General features: G+C 35.7%; 1 pseudogene; it reads left to right on the top strand.

Annotated features, from left to right (window-relative positions):
• The first annotated feature begins 2,569 nt into the window (after positions 1-2,569).
• On the top strand, positions 2,570-3,509 carry LOC123287679 (putative olfactory receptor 2B8; annotated as a pseudogene).
• The last annotated feature ends 6,054 nt before the right edge of the window (positions 3,510-9,563 follow it).

Consider the following 9,563-nt stretch of genomic DNA (forward strand, 5'->3'; position numbering starts at 1 on the left):
TTGCCATCTTGGTCCTTATTTAGATGATAAAATGGAAATCATATAAATTAATTTTAATGGTGCATTATTATTTTGGTGTTTTCCTTGGATGAGTTAGCATTTTATGTTTGCTCTCCACTTTCAGGAATGCTTTCTTTATTAGATACAATTTAAAAATTAGCCAGCAGTTCATTTCAATGAGTGCCTCTATATTTGTGTGTGCATGCATGAGACTGACCATGGTTTGTTTTGGTTTGCTCTTCTGAACAGGTGTGAGTCAGAGGATGTATCCTTTCGTTTCTCATTTAGACTGTCTCTCATACGTTTATAATTATTTCTATTATGAATTTTTCTGTGCATAGATTTTTGTGTGGATATCACTGATCACATTCTTATAAGAAATCAAAGAAATTATGAAATATTGTGAAATGCTACATCTTCTATGTCACACGTGACGATTCCTTTGAATTTTATTAAATCCATTTGATTGACGATAAACTAATGTGGTTGAAAGTATGAACTTTGATATCAAAGGGACCTGGCTTTATGTTAAAACATTTAGGAGTTTAAGGATCTTGGGTAAGCTATTTAACCACTTTAATCAATTTCTTCATATGTTTAAAGGGGACGGTAATACATTTCAAAAAGTTTTTAAAAGATTAGTTGAGATTATGCATGTTAATATTTTAGAGCATATCAAGCCCTCAGTAATACCAGCCAGCATTAACATTATTAATGTAAGTAGCATATCAGTTTAACCTTCAACCTTTGGATACATTAATTTTTCAAACTTTAAATGTGAAAACATTTTGTACAAATTAAATATTGTATTTGATAGACATGTGAAATAGTACTTTAACATACTGTTGTTCTCTGATTGAGTATAAATTTAATTTAGTTTAACTAATCCTTCTCATGTATGATGTATTACATTTCTGCTGGGAATGCTTTTATTTTTCAAAACATCGATCTTTTGGTTGTTTGCTTTCCTTGGAAGTAAATTATGGGACAAGGAGGGCATTTATGTCTGTGATAGAGGATATTTCCCAGTGGCCTCTCTACCACTAACTCTTGTTTCCCTTGATCTTTACTTTTCCCTTATTCAGATTTTGTTAATATTTATTTTCTACCACTTTGTACCAATTTATTTTGCACATCAGTGTATCTATACACTAACTTGATTCAGATTTTAAAAGTTTTAGAAAGATTAAAAATTTACTGTGATTATCCATTTGAATATGCTAGAACTGAAATATTCATTTCCTGATGCCACTTAAGTTGGGGTATGACCATGCTATGCAATACTAAATAACTGGATGAAAACGGCAGTCAACCATCCTTAGAGCTGGCAACCTGTTTGGTCCAGTGTAACTCACTCTTCAAGATAGCTTCCAGAAAGCTGTGTATATAAAATTAACTGAAAGTAGATGGATGTTCTTAGATTTTTATAATACCAAAATCTCGTTTTTTATGCCTTTCCTTGTATTTCTTTTTGTTTTACAATATATGTCTTTGACCTATCGCTGTGATGATGTGTCTGTCTTTATCTCTATGTATTTATCTTTTTTACTTTATCACAGGGAGTGATGTAAAGCATTACAGTTTGTACATAGGTTACACAATTGGATCACTTTTAAAAATGTTTACCCTGATTAGAATGTTCATAGAAAATAATCCCACCTCTTTCCGGAATCCACACACTCTAATTGTTGGTAATATTTGAAAATGAAATCAGCAAAAGGAAAAGGAAACTGTTGGCCACTGGATTTTAGAGTTCTGATTCCAACTGACTCTGCATAGACAGTGAATTTTCAGAGGACTTGTAAAGTTGGTCTGGTAATTTCAAGCATCTTGAGGGCAAGAGTTCAACACTGTAACAGAATAATGGTGATTGAATGGTGTCTGACTGAGTATTTAATTGTTTGACTACCATAAAAAGGACCAGGGTAGTCTTCACAAATATAATGGATTAGGTAGAGTACAGAGCAAAACTTCCAAAATATGTAGAGTCAGCGCTGTAAGTGATATTTTTAATATAATTTAATCCTCTGTATAAGTACATTCTAGATCACGAATTCCAATATCTGAATGTATTTTAGAGATTATCTTGCTTTATATTCTATTGCATGTGAGGTATGTACAATTGTGTAGAATTTTGAGATATATGTTTCAAATAATCTCTCTGCCTCTGTCTGCTTCTCTTTCTTATTCTTTCTGATCGTGCTCCAGTATTTCCCTCATTCTCATTTTCTCTAATGTACATGTATTCTTATAGTACTTTAAATCTTATGAAACTCAATCTGAAACAGACCTTTCATACCCATGAATGATGGGAACACAAGGTCTATTATTTGATTTTTCTTACATTAAATATCAATGATATAACTTTTTGTGATAATGTGGAACTACATTGGTATAAGATATGTCCCTCTCAATGAGTACATCATTTCTGAAAACAATTGCATATAAGAATCCCATGACTGTGTCTTTTAACATGATAGATTCACCTCTTCCTCTCTCCTTTTCTTTTAAGACACCTTCTAAAAATTTCTAAATGCTTGGTCTTGATAAGAACCATGTGCTAGCAAGGATGGAAGAGAAAAATACAAGCTCCCTCACTGGGTTTCTCCTACTGGCTTTCTCTGACAGGCCTCAACTGGAGCTGGTCCTCTTTGTGGTTCTTTTGATCTTCTATATCTTCACTTTGCTGGGAAACACAACCATCATCGCATTGTCCCACCTGGACCCACATCTTCACACCCCTATGTACTTTTTCCCTCTCCAACCTCAGCTTTCTGGACCTGTGTTACACTACCAGCATTGTTCCCCAGCTCCTGGTTAATCTCAGGGGAATAGACAAATCTATCTCCTTTGGTGGTTGTGTAGTTCAGCTGTACATCTCTCTAGGATTGGGAGGTACTGAATGCATTCTCTTAGGAGTTATGGCATTTGACCGTTATGTAGCTGTTTGCAGGCCCCTTCATTACACAGTAATCATGCCTCCCCGTCTCTGTGCCCTGATGGCTTCTGCTTCATGGTTCATTGGTTTTGCCAACTCCTTATTCCAAACGGTACTCATCTTCCTTTTACCGCTTTGTGGGAGAAATAAATTAGACCACTTTTTCTGTGAAGTTCCTGCATTGCTCAAGCTTGCCTGTGTTGACACCAGTATCAATGAGTCTGAGATCTTCTTTGTAGGTGTCTTCATACTTCTCATACCGGTTGCATTTATCGCGTTCTCCTATGGTGGGATCGTCAGGGCCATCTTAAGGATAAAGTCTGCAGCAGGGCAGAGAAAAGCATTTGGGACATGTGGATCCCACCTCACAGTGGTCACTCTCTTCTATGGCACAGCCATCTATGCTTATCTCCAGAGCAACAACAACTACTCTCAGGATCAGGGCAAGTTCATAGCTCTCTTCTACACCATCGTTACTCCCATGATCAACCCCCTCATATATACTCTGCGGAACAAGGATGTGAAGGGAGCAATGAAGAATGTTCTTTGGAATGGTCATGACTCCAGATAACTGGGCGAGGAAAACAGTTTAATGGAAGGTCTTTGAATACCAGAGCCCTTAAGATGTTTGTGTCTTCCATGTGTCAGCTAAAATTTTCCCTAACAACTCTCAGGGGAATTTTCTTACCTCATTGTCCTATGAAAACGTGTGTTCAAATCAACATTCATAGATTCATTCCAGCTTCCAGAGATGGTGATTCAGTGTCTCTAGAAGATCTGTGTTACATTTATTATTTTTAAAAGCTCTATGAAGTTTTCTTATTTGCAACCCCATTTGGAAACATTATTCTGCTTCTCTTGCAAAAAGACATTTAAGTACATACTGTAAAGACACAGCCAAATAAGAGCATAAAACCACTGAAACACTGTAAGAAATATTAACTTGTTAGCATTTTCTAGCAATTGCTGGAGGGATATCACTTAGTCTGGCACTTTGATCAGGGCTCTCCTACAAAGTCCGTAGGTTGACTCCATCAGAGGTTTTTCACAGAAGTAGGTGGGGGAAGCTGTAAGAAAAACAAACTTTAAGTTCAAAGAAAGAGTTGCTAACATCAATCCTGATAAAGTCATTCTGAAGTTAGTCCATACAGTGAACTCACCACCATGGCAGCCATATTATGCAGCATTCATTTCATAGAAGGCTGTACACAGGATCACTGGGTGAGGGAGGGATACGATGTTGCCGGTGACAATGGTAGCCATTAGCTGGTAGTGCTTCCCTATAATTTGGTACATAGCCATAAAAAACATGGATGTGAGGTACGGATGTTGATTATATTAAATTTGTGAGCCCCATTCTGTTTTTTAAATCTGACTTGGGGGGATGTTATCATATATGAATAGCACGTGACCCAAGTTCTATTTCATATTATACATATTTTACTTCCAGTAATGCAGCAAAATTTCCAAAGGGTAAAAATACGTTTAAATTTCTCTCTTCTTACCATTTTATAAAATTCTTTGATTCAGGCATCTATTGCTCATGGCGTTTGTATCTCACATCTGGCAAAACTGCACATAATTTGAATTGGTGACATATTATACAGATGTAAGTAGTGGCCCCTTATTCCCAGGAAACCTCATGTTTTGTGGAAGCTTACTCAGATTCATCTGGAGGAAATTGAAAGAATAATGTGCGTATTAATTTTTAAAAATCTCTATATACCTAAACTTTATAAACAGCCATCTCGTGAAATAATCGTCATTCAATTCTGAATTATGTAGTAAGTATAAACATTCCAGAAAAATTGAATCTGACATTCTAGCCCTCAGATCCCCTTCAAAGCTCAGTTTTCAGTGTAAATTTGTTTTGGGATATGAATCCTAGTGTTTGTATATCTTTAATGTCATGCACAGTGTATTTTTCTGCGGAGGTTATAACTTTGACAGTGGTATCATCACAGAAATGTTTATGATTTTTAGTAGATTTTTCCAATATGTAGTACAGTGCAGATAAGTACATGTGTGTCTCTGGGTGGAGACATATGTAAAAACTTATTATATAGTCTCTTGTCCTGACAACTACCTGCATCCTCCCAGGCCTTGAACCCCCTCAGTCGGTCATGCTCATGAGAATTGATCTTGCATGAGACACAGGTTGGCGAGGCAGAAATGACAGCTAAGAGAAGTTATACACACGGTCATGATTCTATCTATATCCTTAATAGCATCCCAGCATTCACACTTGAAGTCAACACTTGGGAAACCATATATTTTGGCACCATAGTAATTCTTAATGTATATCAGTATGAAAACAGTTTTGGAATACTGTTTACCCCCCGTGGTGACAAATTTCCCACTCTCTGTTATTGCTCAACAGCACCTTGATAAGTAGACCCAAATGGTCACTTTCAAATCCTTTAAATGAACTTTCTTTGCTGCAGAAAACTTTAAGGTCTCCTGAAGCCACTGATATAAGAAAATTTTTATCCATTGAAGTATATGGGGAAGCCATTCAGGTTTGAACTTATCTCACCTGAATTTTATTTGAACCAAAGAAGCCTGACTTTTGGCCTGTCAAATGTGTATAGTACGTCTGCTTTAATCATTACCTAAAAGCAAAATATTGTACTCTTTTGAAGATAAGAATTAAGGTCTCCCTTCTAATGACACCAGCACTCTTTGAAGATAAGTATCCCTTCCCATAATGCCACGGTCATGCTGACCCGCTGTGTATGTGCTAATCTGTCACAAACATCTCCTTGAACCCTTGCAGCAATGAACCCTTGTCATGTTTGATGTATGTATCTTTGTTTCGAAAAGGTATATATCTATGCTAAAAATCACTTTTCTCCAGGCCCTTTGCTTCCCCTGTGATGGCTGAGACTCCCAGGATATAGTTGTTGGTTTGTTTCAAATAAAACTCTTTTCTTTTCTTTTGCATTGAAATAATTATTGGTTATTTGCATCGACACTACAGAGACTATTGTTCTGGCTGAAAAACTACTTCTGTGCTCTTAATGACACACAAAATGCTGCCACCAAATGGATTTATTTCCTTTAAGTAAACACGTGAATCGCACTTGAATAGTTACATTACTTGGAAATGAATTACCGATAATAAAGATCTCTAAGCCCCATGATAAAATTAAAAAAAAAAAAATTGAACAAGAGACCAAACACAAGTTCAGTATTGTGCTGTAACATTTTTCAAATGGGATCGAAGAACTCTACCTTCTCATGCTCTCCATGCTTTGTCTATAACAGACTACAGGATTGTGTCAATGGCCCCCAAAATTATTTGGACTGTTTCCTTTTGAATTCTCACCAACAACTGTGGTAAGGCAGTAGTGATAGTACCCAGGGCTAGGCTAAATTCTTTTGTCCCATCTGTGTTGAGCATCTGGAGTTCCCGAGTATCATTATGCCCTAGAGCAATTCATGGATTTTTCCAGGCCTTGCGTCCTCTGAGCAACAGGACACACCACTGGCTCAAGTGGTGAGTGATCTCAGAGACCCCAAATGTGAGTCAAACTCACAAGAAACACATTTTCTTTTGAGTATCATCACTTAAAGTGAATTCTGTTTTAAAATTTTTTTTTTGAGATAACATCACTTTATAACAGTATATAAATTTCAGATGTACTTCATATTTTGATTTCTTATAGATTATATCATGTTCATCACCCAAATACTAATTACCATCCATCACCATACACATGTGCCTAATCACCCTTTTCACTCTCCTCCTTCCCCACTTCCCCTTTGGGAACCACCAATCCAATCTCTGTCTCTATGTATTTGTTTTTTGTTGTTTTTAATCTTCTACTTATAAGTGAGGTCGTGAGTATTTGACTTTCTCCCTATTACTTATTTGGCTTAGCATAATACCCTCACGGTCCATCCGTGTTGTCACAAATGGCAAGATTTCATCTTTTTTACGGCTGAATAGGATTCTACTGTGTCTATATACCACATCTTCCTTATCTTTATCTCTTGATGAGCACGTAGGTTTCTTCCAAATCTTGGCTATTGTGAATAATGCTGCAATGAACATAGGGGTGAACGTATCTTTACACATTCATGTTTTCATGTATTTGGATAAACACTCATCAGTGGAATAGCTAGATCTTATGGTAGTTCTATTCTTAAGCTTTTGAGGAATCTCCATACTGTTTTCCATAGTGGCTGCACCAGTTTGCACTCCCACCAGCAGTGTGTGAGAGTTCCCTTCTCTCCACATCCTCTCCAACACTTGTTATTTCTTGTCTTGTTAATTATAGTCATTCTGATGGGCATGAGATTATATCTCATTGTAGTTTTGATTTTCACTTCCCTGATAATTTAAATTAGTGATGTTGGACATCTTTTCATGTGCCTGTTGGCCATCTGTATATCTTTGGAAAAATGTCTGTTCAGATCTTTTGCCCAATCTTTCATTGGGGTCTTAGTTTTCTTGTTGTAGAAATGTATGTGTTCTTTTTTAAAAAAAATAAATTTTGGATATTAACCCCTTATCAGACACATGATTTGCAAATATCTTCTCCCGATTGTGAGGTTATCTTCTCATTTTTTTGATAGTTTCCTTTGCTGTGCAGAAGCTTTTCAGTTTGATGTAGTCCCATGTGTTTCTTTTTTCTATTCTTTAATACGCTTTGAGTTGATTTTTGTGTATTGTGTGAGATAATGGTCTACTTTCATTCTTTTGCACGTGACCATCCAGTTTTCCCAACACTATTTACTGAAGGTGCTTTCCTTTCTCCATTGTATGTTCTTGGCTCCCTTGGCGAAAATTAGCTATGCCTAGGTGTGTGTGTTTATTTCTGGGCTCTCAATTCTGTTCCATTGATCTGTGTGTCTGTTTTTGTGCGAGTACCATGCTGTTTTGATTCCTATAGCTTTGTAGTATATTTTGAAATCAGGGAGTGTGATACCTGTAGATTTGTTCTTTTTTCTCAGGATTCCTTTGGTTATTTGGGGTCTTTTCTTGTTCCATACAAATTTTAAGATTGTTTTTTCTATTTCTGTGAAAAATATCATTGGAACTCTGATAGGGATTATGTTGAATCTGTAGGTTGCTTTAGGAAGTATAGACATTTTAACTATGTTAATTCTTCCAATGCAAGAGCGCGGAATATCTTTCCATTCTTTGTGTCTTCTTCAATTTCTACCAACAATGTTTTATAGTTTTCAGTGTACAGATCTTTCATTTCTTTGGTTAAATTAATTCCTAGATATTTTATTCTTTTTTTGTACTTGCAAATGGGATTGTATTCTTAATTTCTCTTTCTGTTGCTTTGTTGTTAGTGTATGGAAATGCAACTGATTTTTGCATGTTGATTTTGTATCCTGCAACTTTACTGTATTCATTTATTATTTCTGAAAGTTTCTTTCAGAAATGGACTCTTTTGGGTTCTCTACATATAAAATCATGGCCTCTGCAAATAGTGACACTTTTACTTCTTTCTCTCCAATTTGGATCCCTTTTACTTCTTTTTCTTGCCTGATTCTTCTTTCTAGGACTTCCAATACTATGTTAAATAAGAGTGGTGAAAATAGGCATCTTTGTCTCGTTCCTGTTCTTAGAGGGATAGCTTTAAGTTTATCTCTGTTGAGTATGATATTGGCTGTGAGTTTGTCATATACGGCCTTCATTATGTTGAGGTACTTTGCTTCTATATCCATTTTATTCAGAGTGGTTATCATAAATCTTGCTGTATCTTGTTAAATGCATTCTCTTCATCATCTGTTGACGTGATCATGTGGTTTTTATTCTTCATTTTGTTAATGTGGAGTATCATGTCGATTGATGTCCTAATGTTGAACCATCCCTGAATTCCTGGAATAAATCTAACTTGATCAGAGTGAATGATCTTTTAAATGTACTGTTGTATTCGATTTGCTAGTATTTTGTTGAGGATTTTTGCATTGATGCTCATCAGTGATATTGGGCTGTAATTTTCTTTTTTTATGTTATCCTTGTCTGGTTTTCGTATCATGGTAGTGTTCACCTCATAGAGTGAGGTTGCAAGGTTCCCTTTCTCTTCGTTTTTTGGAAGAGTTTGAGAAGGATAGGTATTAAGTCTTCTTTGGATGTTTGGTAGAATTCACCAGGGAAGACATTTGGTTCCAGACTTTTATTTTTGGGGAGGGTTTTTGATTACTGTTTCAATCTCCTTGCTGGTGACTGGTCTATTCAAATTCTCCATTTCTTCTTGATTCAGTTTTTGAAGGTTGTATGATTATAAGAATTTATCCTTTTTTCTAGATTATTCAATTTGTTGGCATATAGCTTTGTAGTATTCTCTTATAATCTTTTTTTCTGAGGTGTCCATTGTAATTTCTCTTTTTTCGTTTCTGATTTTATTTATTTATTAGAGTCTTCTCCCTTTTTATCTTGGTGAGTGTACCTAAAGGTTTGTCAATTTTGTTTATCCTTTCAAAGAACCAGCTATTAGTTTCATTTATTTCTTTCCTGTTGATTTTTTTAAGTCTTTCTTTTATTTATGTCCTTACTTCTACTGCTTTTGGGCTTCATTTGTTGTTTCTTGAGATCCCATAGGTGCATGGTTAGATATTTTATCTGAGATTTTTCTTGTTTGTTGATATAGGGCTTTATTGTTAT

Source organism: Equus asinus, chromosome 8, assembly GCF_041296235.1.
Source record: "Equus asinus isolate D_3611 breed Donkey chromosome 8, EquAss-T2T_v2, whole genome shotgun sequence".
NCBI classification, from domain to species: domain Eukaryota; kingdom Metazoa; phylum Chordata; class Mammalia; order Perissodactyla; family Equidae; genus Equus; species Equus asinus.